Source organism: Canis lupus, chromosome 12 (assembly GCF_048164855.1).
Source record: "Canis lupus baileyi chromosome 12, mCanLup2.hap1, whole genome shotgun sequence".
NCBI classification, from domain to species: domain Eukaryota; kingdom Metazoa; phylum Chordata; class Mammalia; order Carnivora; family Canidae; genus Canis; species Canis lupus.
Genome location: NC_132849.1, coordinates 11018036 through 11042048, shown reverse-complemented (window position 1 = coordinate 11042048; position 24013 = coordinate 11018036). Strand labels below are relative to the sequence as shown.

Below are 24013 nucleotides of genomic sequence, written 5' to 3'. Positions count from 1 at the left end.
ATCCCCAATGGGAATGACTGTAAAGACTCCATGATATGGCAACCCTAAAAGCAATTCAGATTAGGGAGGTAGAGCATGCCCATCCTCAGTGCTCTCTGGGGCTCACCTGTTACAACATAACCTTTTGTCAAACACTGATACAGGCGCTTCACAGAAGTCATCTCAGATTATCCACACCATGACATCAACGGAGCTGGTATCATTATACCCCTACTTTCAAGATGGAGAAGGTAAGATTCAGAGAAGTCAAGATCATGCATCTATTAAGTAGGGGGGGTGCAAAATCCAAACAGTTCTGTCTGACTCCATAGCACATCCTCTTAACTATCCCACTCTGTTGACATCAAGCTCTTGAGCACCAATTACAGCAGGCATCCCCCGCTAGATGTCACCTTTCATTCACTCATTCAACACTCAACAACACCTAGTGAGACTGTGCCAGGCCTTTTGCTTGGCACCAAGCCTTCCTTAGTGAGAGAGACATGAACCATGTCTTCATGGAACTTGGCATCTAATCAGTGAGTACCAAGGTTGCCTCTTAAGGCTGGGTAGTTTGGGTCCTACACAAAGGCTCCTGGCCAAGTAAAAACTAAAACTCAGCTCATATCCTACTAAGCCATGTGCCCACAGAATCACATCCTCCAGAAGAAGCAATTTTTTTAAAAACTTCCCAAAGCATTATATGGGCTATGTAGAAGTGCCCACCTCCCCTATACTTTTTAAGCCAATGTCACTCTGGGTGATCTTTGTGAGTACCTACAGTGCCCAGGGAACGTGAATCTGTACCAGGGCAGATTCTGCAGAGTAAGGAGGTCAACAGCAAAATCAAGAAAATGTAGCTTGGTCCATTTGACCGCAACCAATAAGGACCACACCCACTTTCAGGAAATCTTGGCCAATCAATTATGATTCAAAACAAATCCTCCCTCCACCAAAAAAAAAAGTACCTTGATAAGTAGAATTTCCCAGAATTCCCAAAGATAATACTTCTATCTCAGCAGAGGGTTCAGCCCTAGCTCCGCCCTGGACCTGTAGGCCTTCTCTCCAAAAATGTCATACCCCAGGGAAGCTGAAAGGAAGGCTTCAAGGGATAGATACTATTGCACAGAACAAGTGAGAAGAAAAGTCAAGGTGACATCAAACCCAAAGCCCAGTGTCCCTGTGAACAGAAACAGAGATTAAAGGAAAAGTTTTGGGGAAGAGGAATGAATTTTCTGTGTGTGCCAACTTTTAGGTTATAAGCGTATAATGGCTTATACTTGTGAAGCCTTCATGTATAAGGCATATTACATAATTCTTACAGAAACCCTAATGATTCCTTTGTGATAGATGGGGAAATGGCTAACCAGAGAAAGAAAATAATTTGGCCAAGATCACATGGTCAGGAAGTGGCTTTGGTAGAAAGTGGCAAATGAGAGTCTCCGTGACTCAAACATCACATGATTGACTTGCATGCTGGCTTTGAAGGGGACATCCTCAGCCCTAAGATAAAGATAAAGAAGTGAGATAAAGGGAATGTGGCTAAGAAGCAGTGAGGCAGATAGAGACAAGGGAGAGAAGAGAAGCAAAGGTAGCAGAGGGCGGGCCCTAGTAACTTTTCCTGGGTGATAAGGAGAGACAGTTACTACCACCCGCTATAAATGGAGTTGATTGGTGTCAGCATCTACAGTAGAAAATGTTCTAGCCAGACAGGACCTTTGTGTTCTCACCCAGCCCTTCCTGGACAGCTGAGGAAACAGAAGTCCTGAGACCTCTAATGGCTTTCCACAGGGCCTCAGAATGTTCTAGAAGCAGAGCCATGGCCAAGCCAAGGGTCTCCTGGCTCTCAGGCCTAATAATTTCCACCACCCTTTATGGTTAAGGTTAGTATCACCAGTGACCGTGGTGGTAAAAAGCATCTGTGGTCACCCACCAACCAGTCATTTAGGACATGCCACCCTGGCACCCATCTCTGTGTGGCTTAAAGAAAACACTGCCCGGTCACAGGAGGCCCTTCCAGATCAGTGAGTCACAGCCGCCCCCCCCTCCCCCCCCCAGGTATCCTTCTTCATCAGCCCTGCCTTCAGAGGCTCCCAGGCCCTTCTGTCCCACCACCAGTTAATGTTTCACTTTGGTGAGACTTTAGGGAACAAAGAACACAGAGCTGGCCTTGAGGGGCCAAAGGTAGGCCGCCAGTGGTGCCCAATGTGGCTCATAAATAAGAACAAATGTACTTTGGATAAGAACCGGCCAGCCTCCTGCACAACAGCTGGGGCGGCTGTTCAGAGGAAAGTATGCTATTTGTACCTGCCTGGCATTTGAATTAGCCTCACCTAACACGCTGCCGTCCCCGCTGCTGTGAGTCACGCTCCTCATTCACAGGCAAGGGGTGGCCTGGGGCAAAGGGGAATTGCCTCTCTGTGCCAGCTGAGGGAACTGTGGGGCCAAGGACTGGCATTTCCAAGGACACTTCCTTCCCCGGGCTGAAAGGGCTTCGGATCAGGAGAGAGCATTCGTTAGTAATGCCAGCCTGATTCTTCTCCATCCGGTGCCTCCTCCAACCCTTTGTAATTTCCCCTTCATCCAGGCTCCTGGGCAAACACTGGAGTCTAGCCTGCTGGTGGCTTAGGCTGCCCTGGAACGGTTTCCCAGGTGGGAAAGCCGATGGGAGCACCACGGGAGCGCAGCTCCCAGATGGCACCATGTTGCTCACCCTGCTGCACCTGTTCCTTGGCCACAGTGCATCACAAGGTCATGTGCTGCCGACCGAAGGGCCCAGGTTGTGGGCCTTTCTTCCCCACGCCCGAAACCGGCCTCCCTGGGAGATGCCACCACCCAGTCCTCCCTCCTGCTGCGCAGTTAAGCATAGTTCTGGTCTGGTCTGATTCAAGAGTATGCCGGAAACTGAGTTCACTGTGGTGCAAAGTAGCCTTGGGAGGCCCGGCCCAGGCTTGGGCCCCCCTCGTCCAAGGATCCATAAGAGGGGGCTCCCAGAGACTATCTGGAGAGTTGGCTTCGCCCCACAGTGGCCCTGATATTTCCCATCCATCTCAGGTCCAGGGAAAAACTCCAGCTCTGCCCCTGAAACCAAGCGGCACTTGGAGCCCATCAGACTACAAGTGTCAGGAAGGCGCTAGGTCTCCCTTCCTTACGCTCTAGTCTTCTCTTCTGCTCCCATAACCTTGTGGCCCCCTGGGGGGTGTGGTCAAGGGGGCTCTGGCCCTAGTAAATACTAAGGTACATTTTGAAAGCTCATCCAGCCATGAATGGCTCAGCTCCCCAGCTGGGCCACAAGCTTCTGAAGGGTCCGGGCTATACCTATACCCTTGTGCCCCGACACAGCGGCTCACAGCTGGCACGGAAACAAGGACTTCAGATGCACTTACCACATCCCTTTGGCACTTAGACTTGGCTCCTTGTAGGCAGAGACTTCTCGTCTCTGCATTTCTGCAGGACCTAGCGCCAGCTGTGACACAGGGTAGGTACGTCATCAGTGCTGTTCATTTGACTTGTCCCATTGGAAGGAAAGTCTTTGTAAATGATTCAACGCATGACATAATGGCCATAGACAAGGCCATCTGATGCATTTGAAGCTTACACTAACAGATGTAGGGCGGCAGATGCTGTGGACACATGGACTGAGAGATAAATTCCACCTTCAAGAAACAAGTGACCTACTTTAGAAATTATACTTTTTCCTCTTCTTTGTGAGCAAAGATGAGTCATGCATGTGAAGGCATGGGATTTCAATGGTCTTCCCAGTGGAAGGCATGGGCCTCCTGCTAAATCATCCCTTCCTTCCTTTGACATTTATGGGTGTCTACTGTGTGCTTATTGAGTATTCCAGGAGCCCAAGCTGACCCTGCACGAAGGGCTTACAGTCTAGTCTGATGGGGTGAGGTTACGTCCACAACCAACTCGTTCCACCACACAGATAGGCGCTGCTTTAGAAAGATGGTCTAAGTGCCCTGGGAGTAAGAAGAGAGTAGATGAATTCCTCCCAGGATAAGGAAGGGAGGACGAAGGTCATCCGGAAGGCCATTAGAAGGAGATACAGACACAGATGGACAATAGAGTGTTCTAGTCCAGAGGAGCTTAACAAAGGTTTTGAAATATAGCTGTGCTTTGAGAATGCAACTACTATGGGTGACACATGTGAGTGGGGAACAGGGCATTTTATTTCTAATAAACTCACCTAGTTTCATGGACTCTTCTTGGAAATCAATGCCCAGATTCACTTATCAATCCCAGAGTCCAGACATGGGTGAATAGGATTTTTGAGAAGCAGGGTAAAATTTGCACCTGGAACCCAAAGACACCCCACAGGGGCCTGGCAAGAGGCTGGACCTGACCATGTCCCCCAGCACCGACCAGCCAGGAGTGGACAGACCTTCTCTAGTTCTTTCCCTCTCGTGGGTACTAAGAACCTTATCATTATTAAAGCTGTAAAAATGCCAAACTTTAACCTTATTAAAGTCACACTGTTCTAGTCTTGGCAACCCTAATGGGATTTTACAGCTGGAATCCTTGAATAGCCCAAGGTCTGTCAGGGTCTGTGATGGGTGACTAATGTGATCATGTTGGGAGGTGGCCTACCCACATTCCCACCCTCCCCCTGCCCAGCCCCCACCAGGCTCACTGTGGCCTCCTGGAACGGTCTCCTGTTTCGTCTTTACGAATGGAAACTGAGAAATTTCCACTATCCTGGATCCCAGAGAGAATGTGTGAGTGTGCCCTATAGCACTCACTGGCTGACACATTATTTTTCTCTGGATTAATGAAGCGCAGTGAAACTTTTAGCTGTTACTGTAATGATTAATACATCTAATCAATTCGGCAGGAGAAGCAAACAGGAAAGTGATACAAGGGCCAGCAGAGGAGGGGGTAGAGGAAAAGTGGGAAGGGAAGTGAGAACATAAAGAAGAGAAGGAGGGGCGCCTGGGTGGCTCAGGGGTTGAGTGTCTGCCTTCGGCTCAGGATGTGATCCCAGGGTCCTGGGATCCAGTCCCACATTGGGCTCCCCGCAGGGAGCCTGCTTCTCCCTCTGCCTGTGTCTTTGCCTCTCTCTGTGTTTGTCTCTCATGAATAAATAAATACAATCTTTAAGAAACAAAACAAATAAAAGAACAAAGCAGAGAAGTGGGTAGAAACAGAAGGGAGGGACAGTGGGCAGGTGGCCATCCTTTTCCCAAAGGCTGTGCTGGATCAGATGAGCCCAAGCGCACGGAGGGGTCCTCTCCTGCCCTGCGCCACATTAGTGGAAAGTTAGATGAGTCGGTTCCTAAGCAGAGGACTCCCAGAAGCAGTTATTAGCAGAAGGTTCTGTGTATGTTATGGGGGTTATGGACCCTCGAGGATTGGAGGTAAGACATGGGCTTTCTCCTGAGAAAAACAGAGAGAAATTTTGCACCAAGAGTCAGGAAGTCCACCAAGTCCCTAGATCTTCATAAAAACAGAACAAAACAATCCTGTGTTCAGATGACCGTGTTTCAGCAGCAGGGACTGTGTCACCTCCATCAGCCCCTTTCTGCAAGGTGAGCCTTCCAGACACAGGTTTGGGAAGATGACAATGGCATCGGCCATGTGCGGCCTCTCGGCCGATCCTGTCTCGCCCTCTAAGAAGGCAACCATCTCTCCCACCCTCCGGCCCACGCCCACAGGGTCCCCTCGCCCACTCCAGGCCATCCAGTTGCCCCTGCAAGAAATGGTGTCCACTCTGCACACAAACTTGCTCTGAGTCTTTGAGACCAGTGCACAGATGGACCAAGGGATGATGGCCAAACCACCGATGGAAAAAAAACAGTTGTGACACAAATGATTCTTCCAGAGCCAAGTTTTCCGAATCTTGGTGATTATTTTTATCAGGTTGTATCATAATGATTTCATATTCCGTATAATCAAAAGCTGGCTCTGTACAAATGTCATTGCCCTTATTGAAATCATGTGTCAGTTTCAATAGGACTAGAAATTTTCTTTCCTATTTCTCGATCCACACCTGTAAACAATGTTATTGGGGGCACCTGGGTGGCTCAGTGGTTGAGCCTCTGCCTTTGGCTCAGGGCAAGATCCTGGGGTCCTGGGATCAAGTCCCACATCTGGCTCCCCGCAGAGAGCCTGCTTCTCCCTCTGCCTGTGTCTCTGCATCTCTCATCAATAAGTAAATAAAATCTTTAAAACAAAAACAAACAAAATAATATTATGGGCCAGAGTGATTAACGGTCACAGACCCCCATGCACTATCCTGTGGACCACCACACATCGTTGTTGAATCCCTAAAAGCGGAGGGGGAAGATCAAGTTCTAGATGCCCTATAAGGGTTAAATTACTTCTGTGGTTGAAAAATGGTGCAAACCTCAACAGCAAACACTGCTTTACATATTCAGCACAGGAAAGAATTAACTAATTCACAGATTTTATTTCTGACTATATTTTTTTTGACATTTTGAGATAACTATAAATTCAAAGAAAGTTGCAAAAAATACACATATGCTAGGATCACAATAGCCAAAAGGGAGAAACAACCCAAATGTCTATTGACAAAAGACTGGATAAATGAAATGTAGTGTATACGTACAACAGACTATTATGCAGCCTTAAAAAGGAAGGAAATTCCAGCACATACTATGACATGGATGAGCTGTGAAGACATTGTGCTAAGCGAAACAAGCCAGACACAAAAGAAGAAATGTTGTCCAGCTCTCTTTACATGAAATACCTAGAATAGGCAAGTCCTAGAGACACAAAGTGGTTACCACTGGCTATGCCATTGGGCATATGGGAGTTACTGTTTACCGGACATGGTGTTTCAGTATGGAAAGATCTGGAGATTGGCACCTGGGTGGCTCAGTGGTTGAGTGTCTGCCTTTGGCTCAGGTCGTGATCCCAGAGTTCCAGAATAGAGTCCTGCATCAGGTTCCCCACAGGGAGCCTGATTCTCCCTCTGCCTGTGTCTCTGCCTCTCACTGTGTTGCTCATGAATAAATAAATAAAATCTTTAAAAAAAAAAAAAAAGGAAAAATCTGGAGATGGTGGTGATGGTTGACAGCCATGGGAATGTACTTAATGCCACTGAACTATATGTCACTATGCACACTACATGAAAGTAATTTGAAGTAGAAATTGCGTTATTGTATCTTACCCCCACTCCCACCAAATGTGCATACCCTTTACCTAGCCTTTCCAATGGTCACACTTGGCACGGCTATTACACACTATCCAAACCAGGAAATGCACACTGGGTGAGAGAGTTAATTCAGACTTTACCAGTTTTACAAGCACTTGTGTGTGAACGTGCGTGCATGTAGTTCTGTGCAATTTTCTCTCCTACATAGCCAGCACCACCGCATTCAGGGTCCATAAGGATGTTATCCCCACAGGGCTCCTTTGTGCTATCCCTTTACAGCCACACCCGCTCTCCCTCCACCAACCCCTAACTCCTGGCGACCACAAAACTGCTCTCCATCTCCATAATTTTTCATTTCAAGAATGTTACATAGATGAAATCATATAGTATGTGACCTTTTGAGATTGTTTTCTTCGCTCAGCATAATTGCCTTGAGACCCATCCAACTTGTGGTCTGTATTTATAGTTAGTTACTTTTATCTTGGAATAGTACTCCATGATGTGGATGCAAAGTTCTGATTATATTTTTAGCCATAATATTAACAAATTAACTACTCAATTCCTTGTCCACATTAAGACCATTAGTTAAGTGGACTTGATTCCAATGTGGCCATCCCAGGGGTTCACTAGCGTATCCCATGTGTCCACTCACACAAGAGCCTTTGGGCCATACGCTGTTTTTCCTTAAAGAAAGAGGTCTTGTAGGGCAAGCTCTTTGGCCTGTTGTCCTTCACCTGTGGGGACCCAAGTAGACAGGCAGGATGATTCAATGGGCGCAATCAGTCACCAGAACTGGCACAGTCTCCAGACTTCTCTTTTCCCACCAAAAGTGCTGAGATTGTCTGGGTGGCATCATGTGACAGGCAGCTGGGACTCCTCTAAAATGGAAGGTCAAGCCATTGTTCAAAAAACATGATGGTTCCGGAGCACCTGGTTGGCTCAGTGGTTGGGCATCTGTCTTTGGCTCAGGTTGTGATCCTGGGGTTCTGGGATTGAGTCCCACATCTGGCTCCCCTCTTCTCCCTCTGCCTATGTCTCTGCCTTTCTCTCTCTGTCTCTCATAAATACATAAATAAAATATTTTTTTTAAAAATAGTTTTAAAAAATGATGGTTCCAATTCTCAGAAGGGAGCTTGTGCATTTCTACCACCCACTGCAGCCTGTGGCCATTTTCTTGACTGTCAACCTCAATATGACATAAGCTCCCAGCTCCAATGCCAAGCCCAGTTCCTGGCACCCATTGGTACTCAAAGAAGTTTGCTGCAGATGGTGGTGGTATTGAAATAGAGGGGCCAAGTCAAGAGGGGATTACAAAGGATCTCCAAATCTGGTGAGCAGGACATCATCCCATTTAATTTAAAAAAACCTGCCACCTTGGCTTTTTGACAACAGGTGGGAGTCAGGGAGAAACAATCAAACAGTCCCTTTTTCCTCCTCACTCCTGGCTCTGACTGGCCTTGCCCCTCCTCCCCTCACACCACCGTCTGCCTCCCAGGCTCTGGGACAGAACTCCATGTTCTGAGTGGGGTGGGGCCTCTTACGTCCAGGCAAGTGGCAGGGGACGTGAAAAATGCACGCTGGGTAGGGTGGCAGCGGAGAGTTCAGGCACAGATGAGAAGGAGCAGGGCCAAAGCTGCCTAGATAAAAAACAAAACAAGGCACAGGAAATTAGGAAGCTTTCCCTCCCTGTGTCCACACCTTCACTTCCCAGCCTTGGATTCCTTCCATGCGGAGCCTGAAGAGTTGGCTTTTCTAGATAATAGATGGAGGCAAGGAGCAGTCATGCCCCACCATCCCTGATACTACCTTGAGACCCCAGATCTTGGGACTCCTTCCAGATGCTTGGCTCCCTCCTCTGAGCAGAATAAGGAGAATATGGCTGGAAGTAACACGGACAGGACACGACTGTAGACATGAGCTCTTTGAAAAGAACAAAGGTTGCTTAAACCCAAGAGATTGGCCCACCTTCAGGATCCCAAAGGTGACTGGTCATAGATGGGCAAGACACACCAACTTCCAGGAGAGCCGTTTCAGAGCTCAATAAAGAGTCGGCAAGGGGGATCCCTGGGTGGCGCAGCGGTTTGGCGCCTGCCTTAGGCCAAGGGCGCGATCCTGGAGGCCCAGGATCGAATCCCACATCAGGCTCCCGGTGCATGGAGCCTGCTTCTCCCTCTGCCTGTGTCTCTGCCTCTCTCTCTCTCTGTGACTATCATAAATAAATAAAAATTAAAAAAAAAAAAAAAAAAAAGGCAAGGAAAAAAATAAAAAAATAAAAAAAAAAAAAAAAAAAAAAAGAGTCGGCAAGGACCTGGGAGCCGCATCTCTGTGCACACATCCCCTCCCGGGGTCCTTCGTGGAGCTTACGTTGAGTGTCAGCTGTGGCCTCTATGGAAGCATGAAGATTCCTCTAGTCAGGAGATGGAGTGGAGGCCCTTTTCTGCTACCAGTGATGACTCTCACATCCCTTCAAAGCTTTGGAGATACCCATGTCTTCATAACCAGAGTTGCTGCTCATTCTATCTAGGATTTGATTTCCCCGGAAAACTCCATGTCACAAACTCAGCATTTCTTCAATAAACTCCAAGTTCATTGACCATTATCTGGTGGCCACAAATAGCTTAAGTGCCTGGTAGTTGTTCTTTCACAGGTGAAAGACTATGCCTATTAATACAAATCACCAAGCCCCGCGAATCTCTATTGAGGACCTAGGGTTAGTGCTGGCTCCCACATGTCCAAATGTTGGCTGGAAGATGGGAGTCAGTAGGCTTTTACCTGCATGACCCCTTTTTATCTAGAACAGGGCTATGCTTGCATTGATTTGTTACCAGTGGAATGTAAATATGAACCCACTGAGTATGATAGATTGTGACACGAGGAGTGGTAAGTTATTCAGAAAATTAACAACATAAAGCCCATGAGAAGTCTATTCCTAAGCACCAATAACTCCTGCCTAACAGGATGACTGGAGAAGAACTGACACCTGCTACACTGAAAGTATTCTTAGATCCATACCCACTCCCCATTTGGTGATATATGATCCCTTTCATCCTTCAGGTCAAAGCTTCAATTTTTTTTTTAAATTTTTTATTTATTTAGGACAGTCACACACAGAGAGAGAGGCAGAGACACAGGCAGAGGGAGAGGGAGAAGCAGGCTCCATGCACCGGGAGCCCGACGTGGGACTCGATCCCAGGTCTCCAGGATCGCGCCCTGGGCCAAAGGCAGGCGCCAAACCGCTGCGCCACCCAGGGATCCCCAAAGCTTCAATTTGATCTTCTCACATGCTTCTATGCCCAGCCCACCTGAGCCAGAGCCCACTGCAGTCTCACCCACACGGAGGTGATGGCAGAGACTCAGAGGCAAGAGAGAGCATGGCATCTCTAGGGTCTGGCGGAAGGCCAGGGTGACTGCCACAGTGAGTTCTGGGAGCAGCAACACAGGTTAAGGTTGGAGAGATGATGAGAACCTGCCCGTCCAGAATTTAGGGGCTACAGTGTGAGTTTGCTTTTTATCCCAGTGTCCAGAGCAGGGAGGAGAATTTGCAGATTGCTTCCATTGGTTTAGGCAAAGCTTTCTGCCCTGATTCAAGCCACACTGCAGGTTAGTGCTTGCTGAGCCTGACTCTCCGGAGCTAAGCACTTGGCTTAGAAGGAATCATTTGAGGACTTAACAGCCACAAAAGCACACAAGTCACATCACAATGGGGCCTGAGCGACAGGAGGAGAGGGGAATACACGTTTCTGCTTGGTGTTGGGGGTCAAGCTGAGGACTCCTTTGGGCAGCTTTCATCCTGCTGATGGCCGAAGAGCCTCCCATCTGCCTCACCCCTGCCTCTCCACCACCCTCACCAGCTTCCCCCCTAAGCTGCCCCACCCTGCCCGGGAACATGGAGTTCTCTGTTGCCGGACTCTGGGAGGGCCCCAGACTACCTGCAAGGTCATGCTGTGCAGGTGGCAGGTATGAGGGCAGAAAGCCAGGAGAGAGGTCAAAGATAGAAAGTGAGCAGGGCAGAAGGACTGCTCCCCAGCTCCCCCTCAGATTCTGGCCCCCCACCTCTGACAAAACAGAGGGAGCAGATAGGAATGAATGGAATCAAATCTTGCCTGATGGATTTGGTCAGCTCTGTGATCCCACGTGGCTTCTGCTATGCCCTTCATGCCACCATCACAGAAAGCCCCTACTGTGCGCTAGGCAGGCACTCTGATTAGGGGTATGGCAGCTTTTTGTCCTATTTGCCAGGGACTGGGGGCTCATGTCCTAAGAACTGGAAGTCCAGTGCCCCAATCAGGATGATCCCAGGCAAACCACCTGGAATGCCCTTCACCCTGGAAGGGTGTTGACCATCCAATGGAATTAGCAGTTTAGAAAATAAGCAGCATCACCGGGTGGCTTGTGGGTGGTAGTAGCAGGTAGGAGTAAAAGGTTTCCCTCCTCAGAACTAGAAGCACATTCTTGGCACCTAGCTCTGTTCTTGAGAGGACCCAGTGCCAGTTTCCATGGTGCCACCCCAGGCCAAGCCTAAGCCCTTGGGATGGACAGGCAGGCGGTGGAGCTGGGATCACTGTCTCATGTTGGTTAAGGTTGCTTTCATTATATCAAGCTGCGGGAGCTCGTCCACTGGCTCAGTAGGCATAGGTCAGCTAAGGACAGGCTGATTAGCTTGCCCCTTTGGGCCTTTCTCTTCGTGACACCGCCTCTGGCTCAGAACAAAGGCTCCTCAATTTGCCTGGACGGGGAGAGTTGGGTGCGAGTGTGCTGCCACCTGCCGGCGGTTGGGAGCTGTTTTCAGGCGGTGCGCGGAGGCCTCAGGACAGCCGGTGAGGGGGTGAGCCCAGGTACTGTTGAGCACAGGCCACAGTCTGGCCTCCCAGAGGGCCCTGGGCCAGACCCCCATTGGGCAGCTCCTGGGGAACCCCTCAAAGGCACATCTGGAAGAGCACCAGAAGCTCTCCAGTGCCTGTACTCAGTCCCACCATATGTTTCTCAAATTCCCAGCTAGCAAAGGCCCTCTTCTAGGGGCCTGCAATCCCGCGGACCGCAGTGGCGTGCTGGAACAGGCTGTACCAGAGCCGATTCTTAAATATTCCGGCATCTTTTTACAAGCTGCAATGGCAACTTCAAGTCGATCATGGTGGGAGCATTTTCACCATGGAAATTGGCGAATGCTACAAATTAGAGGTCCCTCCACCCCAGCCGCCTCTAGTGGATTTGTCGCCACAGCATGGCAAAGCCCCTGTCAAACTTCAAACACTGTAGTCCGGGAGAGAGAGAAAGGAGACTGTTTAGTAAGGATTGTCTCAGATAAACCACTAAATATGCAATCAGTGTCACTAAGAAGAGAGACATTCAGGTAAAAGGGAATTTGTCGAGGAATTCGTGGGGAACTCCCCTAGAAGAACTAATGTCGTATTATGGGCTCTGCATCAGAAACGTCTGGGTTTGAGTGACAGTTCCTGTGCTTACTAACTGGCTGGCAATGAGCTTCACCTCCTCATTCCTGGGTTCCCTGTCTGCAAGTGGGGGTAATAGTAGTAGCTACCTTGAACGGAGTTGTGAGGTGATGCATTTATTTATTTATTTATTTTTTGAGGTGATGCACTTAAATCTTAGAATATTTCCAGGCACAAAGTAAGTGCTCAACTACTCCCAGTTATTGGTTAGAACCACAACCTTAGTAGGCAGGGAGGTGATCTTGCCATTTCCCTCCTAAAACCAATTGCACCTCTGGGTGTCCTACCCAGGGCTAGGAGGTGGGAATTGGCCCCTCTGTCCTCCCCAGCAGCTAAACTTTGACATCAGCTTCCTTTTGGCTACTTTTTTGTGCTTGTCTTCTGCAGTCAGTACCCAGAACAAAGTATCTCCTAGAACACACAGAGCAATAAGGTGGCTCCCTGAACGTAAAAGCATTAGGGAAACAGTGGACACCCGCAGAAGCGACCCAGATTTTCTGTAAATGCGTTCCTGGCCACTTAAGATGTTCAGGATATGGAACATCCCCATATCCGTGTATAGGGTTTAAGAGGTAGAAGTATCCAGTTATAAAATAAATAAGCACACACACAACATCCAATATATAAGTTCAGAAAAGACTCAAATTTGATTATAACTGCAAGACCTAAATCTTCCTAAGTCATATTGCCTTCTAACCAGCAGGAAAACTGTATTTGCCAAAATTCTGACACTTCAAGTTACAAATTCACTGGCCAGATAAAGTCATATGATCACATGACCGACTGATTGCAAGACTTAAGGTAGAAAGTGCCTTTATTCAGAGTGGGAGTAGGAGGCTAAAAATGAGGGCTTCTCTTTGTAAAATGTTGGAGGGATAACTCACAGTCACTAGAGCAGTGCCTTTCCCTAAGCCTGTTCACTTCATGGCCTAAGGTACTTCTAGACCATCCTCTACACCCCGCCCCCCCAGCCCTGGGATAAGCTGTCCTGTGAGTCCAGGGGGGCCCAGCAGAGGATTTCCTCTGCTACATCCTCTCGGCCTCCACATCTCATGAGGCACAGAACCCCACTCTGTTGCCTCCACAGCATCTTTCCAAAATTTCCCTCCTTTCCCAACCTGGGTGTCCCCGCTGCAGCTCTACCACCACCAGTCTGGGTTATGGAAATAATTCCCTCATTGTTCCTTCTGCCCCCGTCTGGCTCCCCTTCAAGGTGTCCTGCTGGCAGATTTCTCTTCCAGGTACAAGTCTTGCCAGGACACATCCCTACTCGAGAATGCCCACGATAGGGGCGCCTGGGTGGCTCAGTCGGTTCAGTGTCTGCTAGGGCTTAAGTCGTGATCTGGAGTCCTGGGGTTGAGCCCTGCATTGGGCTCCCTGCTCAGTGGGGAGTCCACTTCTCCCTCTCCTTCTGCTGCTCTCTCTGCTCATGCTTCCTCTATCAATCAAATGAATAAATAAAGTCTTAAAAAAAAAAAAAAAAGAATGGTCATGATACCCCAGGTCCTGCCCCAAAGTCCAAATTCCTTGGAATTCGGAACACTTTCTATGAATCAGCCTATGCCTGAATTTCTAAGCTGTCTCCCTCACACTTGAAGCTCCAGCAAGAAAGGGCTGCCAGCCACCCCTGAGTATGACCCGTGCTCTCCAGCCACTGCGTTTCCTGCTGCACTTTCATCTGCTGGCATGCTCCCCCGGCCTCAGCCTGTCTCCATCCTGCCTGTCCTGTAGATCCAGGTAAAAGTCTTCCTCCTCCACGAAGCCTAACCCAAGCTGGGACTGCTCTCACCTCCCCAGTGCTGTCACAGCACTTTAGGCTTCTGTTAGGCTTGCACCACGCATCCTTCTGCATTCCCTTCTAGAATGTCAGCTGTCACAGGGCTGGGGGGCCATGCTTCCTTGCTGGTCTTGGTCCCCTGGCCAGCGGCTGGCATTAGCACCCACCATGGCCGTGACCCAGAGGTTTGTAGACTGACTGGCAAAGTTGAGCTAGAGTTGCATGGAAACTGGGTGTGAGTTCCAACAGCTCATGCAATGACCTGTGAGCCCATGGCGAGTCACAAAGCTGGGCGACCATTTACAGCCCTCTGGGAGCAAACATTTGGGCTCTGTCAGAATATACAAATGTAGGTCCACGGTTTCCACAAAAGAGGAGCCCCTTCTGCCTTCCTGGGCTTGTGTTTGAGGGGCTTCACGGGGAGTGATGCTCAGGACTGGTAGCGATTAAGGTCATTCCCCTTCCTCTTTTCTTTTTTTCTTTTTTTTTCTTTTTTTCTTTTTTTAGCTCACAGGAGTAGCTATGAAAATCAAAGCCTTTTGTGTGGGGGAGAGGCAGTCAAGGAAACTGCCAATTACTTAGACAAACCATTTTTCAGTTGAGGACCCTCGATCCCAGGGAAGCAAGGGGCCTGCCCAGGGTCACATGACCAGAGTGGAAGGTGGCACTTAAACCTTCCAGATTCCCAGCTACTACTTTTTGGTTCCACCGTGTCAGCTGCCCAGGTTAAACACACCATGGCTCCCAAGCTTATATGAAGCTTGGGGAAATGCAAGGCCTATGTAGGTTGGTGTGTTCACTTTCATGCTTGCCGTCGTAAAATGATTTTCTGTTTATTCATCCAAACGAGGAACACATGCATTCAATTTTCAAAGTTTAAATTCTGTATGTCTTTCTATCAGTTACTTCAATTTTCCCCTTCTCTGGTCATTGTCACCTTTTTTCCTCGGGGAAGTACCAAAACGGCTTTTTCTGATTGTTGGGGCTAAGAAGTCTCACCAGGATCACCCACTCTGGCTCCAGTTTGTAACTGGCTAGGTTTTATTACAATAGATGAGACTTTGGACCTGGGGCTACTGAAAGGCCTTTTGTTAGTGGATCACAAGGGGTCACTGGGTTTATCTCATTCATTATGCGACCCTACTTTCTCAAGTGGCAAGGTTAAGGCCTGGGGCAAAATGCTGATGGAAAGGAACATTAACCACCAAGTTGTACTGTGTTTGTGTTCATTCCAATCCACTTTCACCTCCCCGAGCTGGTGAAGGTTATAACGACAGCCCAATTCTCTAGTGACTCACTCCAGGAAAAGGACATGTGACAAGAACCTGGATCTCATGGGACTGCTTGCCAGTGGTGCCAAGACAGAGATGGCATTGTTCGGGGAAGCTTCAGGAAGTCAAACATCCGGAGACAGGCGTGCATGGTCAACTCACCCCACAGGCTGGAAGAGAACATTTTCCCCCCCACCGATCAATCTGTGTATTTACCCCTGCAAGGGCAGTCAGAGGACTTCTGGAATATTTATTCCCTTCAGTCTCGAACGCAGCCTTCTCGCTGGCCAGCAAGGGAAGGGACCAGCATCCCTGGAGGCCCACTAAGTGTTGGGGGCCTTGCCGTTGTCAACCCGGAGAGTAGCATTATTCCCTTTCCCACTTTACAGATGAGGACATTTAGGAAGTTAAGAAGTCTGGCCAGGCCTCGCCAGCTATTCAATAGCAGACCCAGGATTCAAACGTCAAGTGTTAAGTCCAGCATCAGAAAATGTTCCCCTTCCCAGCGGGTGCCCGGCGGGCCTCTGAGACCAGCGCTCCCTGGTGGCAGCTACTGGCAGGGCGCTTCTGCACGCTGGGTTTCTCCCCCGCCTCCCACACTTTTTATTCTCACCTCGCAAATTCCACTTTCCAGTGAAGATTTCCCAAGGAGGAAATCCCAGGAGATTGCTCTTTCTCTCTGGAGACTCTCTGCCCGTGCCCCTTGCTTAGCCTTCACAGAGAATATGGCTCTGCTCACACACGTGTGCATGCACCTGCAAACTTCCAGCTACTCTGTACCTCGAGGGCATGGGCAACGCCTGGAGCCCCAGGAATGCTTAGCATAACATACTACCGAGGGGTGCTGGTAAGCATGCACTGAATGATTAACCAATGGATTTTTAGAGAGAGGCTGCGCGGGTCTCTGATTCTTAGAAGTCGAGAAGCACAGAAATCTCAGACAGGTGGTCGCTGTCTCCCCGGTCAAAGACTCACCGTTGCACCTCGGTCTGTAATGGTCTCCCCATCTTTCCGGGGGGTTCCAGGGAGACTGCCCTGCACTAAACCCATGCCTCCAGCCATCTGCCAGTCCTGACGGGGAGGGAGACAACACCCTGCCTGCATGCCGTGTCCAGGAGGCTTCCTGGCAACCTTACCTGTTCCATCTTTTCCCAAGTCTGGGCGCCCACTCCCAGCACCTCCCCAGGGCCTTGGTGATGAAGGCCACGTACAACACCTGAGTCTCCCCTAAGGCCATATCTGCCTGAGCAAACCCCGGATCTCATCCTCTTCCCTCCTGGGATTCGAACTGTTTTCTTTTCCCTTAACTTACTGCCTTTCCTCTCTGAGTGGTCTGCTTCTTTCTAGCCCTTTGAGAAGAACAAAGATGTCAGAGCACCAGCATCAGCCTGGCATGTTTGCTCTCAATTTCCACCCCTCCTGTCACTCTGAGGTTCCCGGGTCCTTTCGGGGTCTCCCCAGCACTGCCCCTCCATGCGACTTGCTTTCCTCCCCCCAGGCTGCCTCCCACCACCCCAGGGGTGTGGAGGAAGCTCTGCGTCTGCACCCAGAGCCCCCCTTCTCCGCGCTTTGGTGTGCTCGTCCATGTGTGGATGCCAGCCTGTACCTCGTGGCTTTGACATGCACCTGCGTGTCTCCCCAAGGCACCATCACCTCTTACCTTGACTCCACATATCTGGCCCTGAGACTGCCACCTAGGAGGTGGTTAATGGGTGTTAACTGAAGCCAGAATGGAACAGCAGATGAGTACAGTAACCACACCTGGCTAAGCCCTTCTCCAACCCCAACCCTCCACTCCTAGCGAGTTTGCACTTAATTCATTTGAGTGCAATCACATGCTTTGTTCCTCGCCTTGTGATTTTTTTTTTTCCTATCAGGCTTATATACTTTATCTTCCCAACAGTATACAGGCCCCATGAGAGCACATCTGGGCAAATTGGTTGTAGCCTCACACCGATCCCAGGCGGGACTCTGCCGACCACAGGTCCTTGGTAAATGCTGCTCCCTAACTCCCAGAGACACCCGACTCTGCCCCTTGATTCTGCGTTATGAAAACACTCAGCACGTGAAGTCAACCTGGCATTTGCAGGTGCGTCCCTCAGAGCAGGCCTCTGTATTAGAAACTGGAAACAAGGATGAGTGCAAGCATTGCCTCCGGAGCTCGGGGAGTCCGGCGGTCCCCTCTACAAGTCGAGGACCAGGATGGGCAAGGGGCTTGCCCTTGGTCATACAGTGCAAATGGCAGACTGGGCTGATGTGACTGACAAAGGCACAGCGTCAGTCATGCCTTCAGAGCAATAATATGCTTCGCCCCTAAGCTACCTGGTAGCTCAGACTTAACTTTTCCCCAATGATTGCTAATTAGTAAGGTTTGTACTTGGGCTGCTAACACCTGAGCAGCACGGAGGAGTCCTCCTTGAGAGAATTCACACACACGCATGCATGCAGGAAAGCTAGGATCCTGTTAGGGGCAGCAGACCAAGCTGTTCCCAGTAAAAGCATCAGGAATACATGCAAGATTGGGAGGACACGTTGAAGGCATCCCCCTTTCTGTCTCATAAACCTCGCATTGCACGTGCCCAGCCCTGCAGGCTGATGGAGGCTCCCCTGTGGCCTTGCATCATTCCTGGTTTTTTGTTTTGCTTTTTTAAGATTTTATTTATTTATTCATGAGAGACACACAGAGAGAGGCAGAGATACAGACAGAGAGAGAAGCATGCGAGACTCGATCCCAGGTCTCCAGGATCACACCCTGGGCTGAAGGCAGACGCTCAACCGCTGAGCCACCCAGGGGTCCCAAGCATCATTCCTGTTGAACCTATCAGATTGCTATTGTTTGCAGCAGACAGCTGGTGCCTCATGCAAAATGTAGCCTTTGCTCATCCCTGGTCTATTTATCTTCTGGTCTGTACGTTTTCTCGTCTTTCTTAGCAGGGGCACTTGCTGGAAAACTAGATCTCTGTCACTTAGCAGTTTTCTATGTGTTTTCTGTTCATCCCCTACCTAGAGTCAGAGTCATGTCTCTGTGACAGAACAATTGGTTGCTATGGCGATGACTGTACCGCCCCAGGCAGGAGGCCTGCACTTGAGAGTGGCAGGGGTGCTGTACGCATGGGTGGGGGCCCGAGGAGGAGTTGCAATATCCTGAGTGTGACTTCCTAGACCACTGACTGATTTCTCTAGGCCACCTTGGCCCCTCTGCCTCTTCCTCCTCACTTACCCACACCCTTGCCCCCACCCCCTCACTAACCACCCTACCCTTTTTTTTTTTTTTTTTTTTAGGGCTTGCCCTTTTGATTCGTGGTTAACCACACCTGGCTAAGCCCTTCTCCAACCCCAACCCTCCACTCCTAGCGAGTTTGCACTTAATTCATTTGAGTGCACTAGCATGCTTTGTTCCTTGCCTTGTGATTTTTTTTTTTTCTATCAGGCTTATAGACTTTCATCTTCCCAATAGTATCCAGGTCCCAAGAGAGCACATCTGAGCAAGTTGGTTGTAGCCTCACACCGATCCCAGTCAGGGCTCTGCTGACCACAGGTCCTTGGTAAATGCTGCTCCCTGACTCCAAGAGATACCCCCGACTCTGCCCCAATCCTGTTCTGTTAAACCTACTCATCTTACTTCTTGAGATCAGTAAGCTGGGGGTGATAGGCCATTTAGACAGCTCTGAACATTGGCAACCTGATAAAAGGGGGAAAAAACCCTAAAGCTTCAGCTGTATAAAATACAGAAGAATGAAAAGACAGTGCTTTGTTATTTAGAAGTGTTTTTGTAGTTATTAGACCATGTTTAAGGTTTTTGGTTTTTGTTTTGTTTTGTTTAGCTCCATTTGCCTGTCACATGGCGCAAATCCAGGGACATGTCCACCTCCAGGGCTCGTGACCCCCTTGGGTTCACATGGCCAGAGACCCTCTTCTGTATTTTCACGTGAAAGCCTGTGCATGACTGCCCAACCTAGTGGCATCTACTCGTAGCTAGGAGAACCTGGATCCCTTCCAGAGTGCTATTTAGGCCAAGGCTAAGCTTACAAACATTGGGTGTAAATTTGGGACCTTCCCTATACCCAAAGCCTGGGAGTGCATGGCTGGGGGACACCCCTCGTGCTGTGTGTGGCTGTAGGCAAACAGCTGCCTTGGACCACGTGGTGATGGTGGCCATGTCATGTTGGGGCTCCAACGTCCTTCTTGTGGGATCCATCCTCTAGTCCCTTGAGGTGGGAGTACACTGGTACAGGTATCCAGCTCTAGGCAGGTAAGGGGTGGGGTTCAAGGTGACTCCAGGTGGGAATCGACATTGGAGAAGATCTGCAAGAACTCAGCTGCTCAGAGAGGACACTGTGAAGGGAGGAAGAGCAGAGGGTTCAGCTCCCCCAACACTGAGCCCGGGCTCTGCTCACTCGTGCAAAGGGAGCTGTGCCTGGAAAGCGTGACAAAGCAGAGAAGCCATCCGGGTGTGAGCTGTGTGCATGTGCCCCGTGGGAGAGGAGACCCGGACATGTGGGGGGCTTGCCTTTTCACAGCCTAAGGTCTGAGGAGGTGCTGGGGGGGTGTCCTCATCAGGCCAAAGCCCAAAACCAACACCAAGCCTGGAGCCCCCCGGGGCAGGAGGGCAGGAGGGCAGGAGGGCCGGCGCGGAGCTGGCGTGGGTCCATACTCCCTGGGAAGAGGGGCCTCTGGTGGGAACAGACTTTGAAGAAGCTGCTGCCACCCCCTCTTTGCCCCAGCCTGGCCACCCCAGTACTGTGCGAGGAAGCAATCTTGGCCGTCCTTGTCCTGCCCAGCGTGGCTGGGCTGAGGCTGTGGGAAGCCCCTGTCTCCAGGCCTCACCTCTTCTACTTCTGGGTGAAGTCTGCAGCCCCCCCTCGAGGCAGGGCCTCCGCTCTCCGCGAAATAAGGGTTCGGAAAGTGAATGTTCAGGTGCTTGGTCGCTCTGCCCAGACTACAGAAGAGAAAGTGCCCCAGTGGCCTCCCCTGGGGGGACCAGGGACCCTCCCCCGCCCTCACTGCTCCCACCTACTCAGCAATTACCCAGGGCCCAGGGCTCTCTTCAAAAACAGCCACATTGCTGAGGGGAGAGGCCAGGACACAGAGGCGGGCCGGGTGGCCCGTCACAGGGGGTGACAGCTCTTTCTGAGCTGGCCATTCTGGAGGTGGCAGGCAGCTCCCTCGCCTGTCCCCACCACAGGGCGCAGCGGGGTCCCCGAGATGGGCACACAGGCGGCTCCCGGCTGGGCCTCCGGCCTCCGGGCCAGAGCCTTCGTCTTTTCCCCAGAAACGGCGTCCGCGGGTTTTCCTCAGGAGAGAAGGAAAACAAAGCTGACAGAGAAGCCACAGGAGTCCCCCGAGGCTGCCTGCGGTGGCTGTGCCCTCCCGCACCTGAGGGAAGGGCCAAGGGAGGAAGCCTCCCCCAGGCCGCAGGGAGGCCCGGGCGGGGAGGGCACCCCTGGCTGGGGCTGCGTTATGGGAAGGCCTGGGGGGTTCATATGAAACCAGCGATGCTGAAGGAGCGATCAAGAAGGTTAAGGGCCTTAATATTAGATTAACGGCTGCAGGAGGATAAAGGTCACAGCTTCCAGGAAAGCCGTCTCACTCAGAGAAGTCTTTTTAGTTGGCGGCTCTTAGTCTGGTTTGGTCGATTTTGTTTTCCTTCCTGGTAATTGTGAGAATCCTACGGCTCCCTCAGAAGGTTCTTTCTCGCCTCCCCTTCCCTGGCCACTCCTCCCCTGCACACCTCTGTCTCCCTCTGTCTCCCTCTGTCTCCCTCTGTCTCCCTCTGGAGACGCCTGGTTGTCGTCAGGTTCTGGAGTGAGCGGGTCCCACCTGTTCAGCAAGCCCCGTCTCTCCTGCGAGGCTCTCCCTCCGTGAGGTCTGTGGGAAGAACACAGAACAGTGTTCTGGAAGACCACGTCCCCCGGGGGGGGTGTGCTGAGGCTATTTCAGGGCACTACGTGGTCCCACAGACCAGAGCTCAGCACAGCAGACGGGTTCTGAGACACTAAGGAGCTACCCAAGCGTGGGTTGGGGCGCGGAGGGGACTGGGGCCGACTGAATGAGCCTCCCCGGAGGACCCTCTGGGAGTCAGGTGTGGTTGAAAGCTCTCCAGATGCCCTGGGCCGGGCCCTGGATCCGTGGAAGAAAGTCGAGGCAAGTCACAGGCCCCCTGCACGCGTGTTCTTTGGTCATTGGTGTGACTTCCTATCCCCCAGCCCAGCCGTAAGTCCCTTGGGGCAGATGCTTGGCTTTACCCATCTTTACAATCCCTAAACAGGGTTGGCCACGGTCTGTGTGTGGGAGTTAATTTTCAAAATCTCTCCCCTTTCTGGACAACCCTGAAAACTGTCCAGTTTTCAAGTGAGCATTTTCAGAGGCCCGGAGAAAGGACCAGGTTGGCTCTCAGGAGTGGGCAGGGCCTCAAACAGCCTGGCAAGCCGGGTTGCAGGGTCACAGGAGCCCAGAGCCCGAAGGGCCCTCGGAGACCCTCCAGTCCAGGGGTTCTCAAACTGTTCTTCTAGGCATTCTGGGTACCAGAGTGCAGGGGCTCTGGCCTCCACCAGGGCAGCTCCCTCTACTTCTATGGCACTGTGTTCCCTTTTTTTTTTTTTTTTTTTTTTTTAAGATTTTATTTATGAAAGAGAGAGGTGTGTGGGTGGGGGGAAGGAGAAGCAGGTTCCCTGCAAGGAGCCTGATGCAGGACTTAATTCTGGGACCCCAGGATCAGGACCTGAGATGAAGGCAGACGCTTAACTGACTGAGCCCCCCAGGCGCCCCTACAGCGCGGTAATCCTATTCAAGAGCAGCAGAACGCATTGCCCCAAGATATGCCACCTGGGCTGTTGTTTCAACGAGAGGCCCCTAGGCAACAGGGGATGCAGGAAAGACTCCTTGATGCTTTTTGTCCTCCTGAAAGCAGGAGATAAATCTCCCATGTGAAAGGCACCCAAGGAAGGAAGACATCCTTAGCACCAGTGACAGGGAATTTGGTGCCAAAAGGGCCGTGTACACAAACCTTGCTGCCTCTTCACCACTTACCATCCACCGCCCCAACCCCCATCTTGTTAATTCTTCAAAAACGCATTTTTTGTTTGTCTGAAGGGTATCACAGCTTCCTGCTCTGACCACTACTTTGAGTCCTCATTCTCCTGCGAAAGCTTTCATGTAAAAATTGAGTAAAACGTGTGTTTTTCGCCTGTTGATCTGCCTTTGTGGGTTTAATTTTCAGCCCCAGCCAGGAACTCCAGGAGGGCCAAGGAAAACTTTCTCCCCTGCACCACTGCAGCAGCCTAACCGGTTTCTCAGCCCCCACCCAGGCCAACCCCTCCCCTAATCTCTGTTAGGCTCCTAATCCCTGTCCCCTTCCCATCCAGCATCCAGAGTGATTATTTCAAAACATAAGGCTGATCAGTTGCTCTGCTGCTCAACAGCCCATGTTGGGTTTCTGTTTCACCCCCTAATAATCTGAAGTGTCTACCATGGTAGATAAGTCCCCACATGTCCTCAGCCAGCTGCCCCTGCCCCCTGTCTCGTTCCAAACCCACCTTGGGCGACTGTTCCAGCCCTGCTGGCCTCCTTCACGCCCTTGACCACACCAGGCAGGCTCCTGCCACACTTCTGTTCCTTCTGCCTAAAACACTCTTCCCCAGATACCCACCAAGTTGCTTCCTCGTTCCCTGACCCCCTGCCAAAAACAGTGCCCTGTTCCATCAGCCTCAAGCTCCTTCCCCCGCCCTACTGCTCAGAACAGAGGCTTCGAGAGGGTGGGGACTTTGCTCGTTCCTGTAATATCCCCAGCACCAAGAACAGGGCCTGGTACATACTAGGTGCTCAATTAAATAATTGTTTCCTGAATCAATCAGGTGCTTTTCAGACTAAAATCATTCTGTACATTTTCTTTTCTACCTGTGTCTATATTTTCCAAATTTTCTGCAGGAACTATGATATTTAGTTGGACAAAAAAGCAATTAAAAAAAAAAGACAAGTCTGTTTTTCCAGACCCATTCTTTGGGAGACCCAGAGCTGCCATGAAATGACTTCAGCCCCCACCCCCACCTTGGCCCTGCCCCGGGTCTAAGCAGCACCAGGTCCATCCTGAGCTCCTCAGGTTCATAACAATACTGGGAAGAGCCACCCAGTTTCCTGATGGTATTCAAGAGGACTCAATGGGGGCCAAGCAGCCCATTTCCTCACAGCATCTTGTCTTGGGGTCAGTAAGAGGAAAGTAGGGGGCGGAGGGGCAAACCAGACCCATGACAACTGTAGCTGTCCCCCACTCTCCCTGCCTGATACACCCACACAGCAGCTGCAGAGAGGCCAGGCTTCCAGGCCTTCCCCGTAGGCGGCGTCGGCGCTGTGTGCCATGACTTCACCTGCACAACTTGCTGTCCTTGGCCAGGTCTTCTCTCCCTTTTCTTCACAG

The 24013-nt window shown here is 50.6% G+C and overlaps 1 long non-coding RNA gene across 1 annotated transcript; it reads right to left on the bottom strand.

Moving 5' to 3' along the window:
- Positions 1–18930: 18930 nt before the first annotated feature.
- LOC140600643 (uncharacterized) lies at positions 18931–22112 on the bottom strand. Its single transcript, XR_012003819.1, has 3 exons — positions 20629–22112; positions 20428–20539; positions 18931–19935 (listed from the first exon to the last, which is right to left on the bottom strand). It is a non-coding gene; the product is annotated as an uncharacterized lncRNA (long non-coding RNA).
- Positions 22113–24013: the final 1901 nt, after the last annotated feature.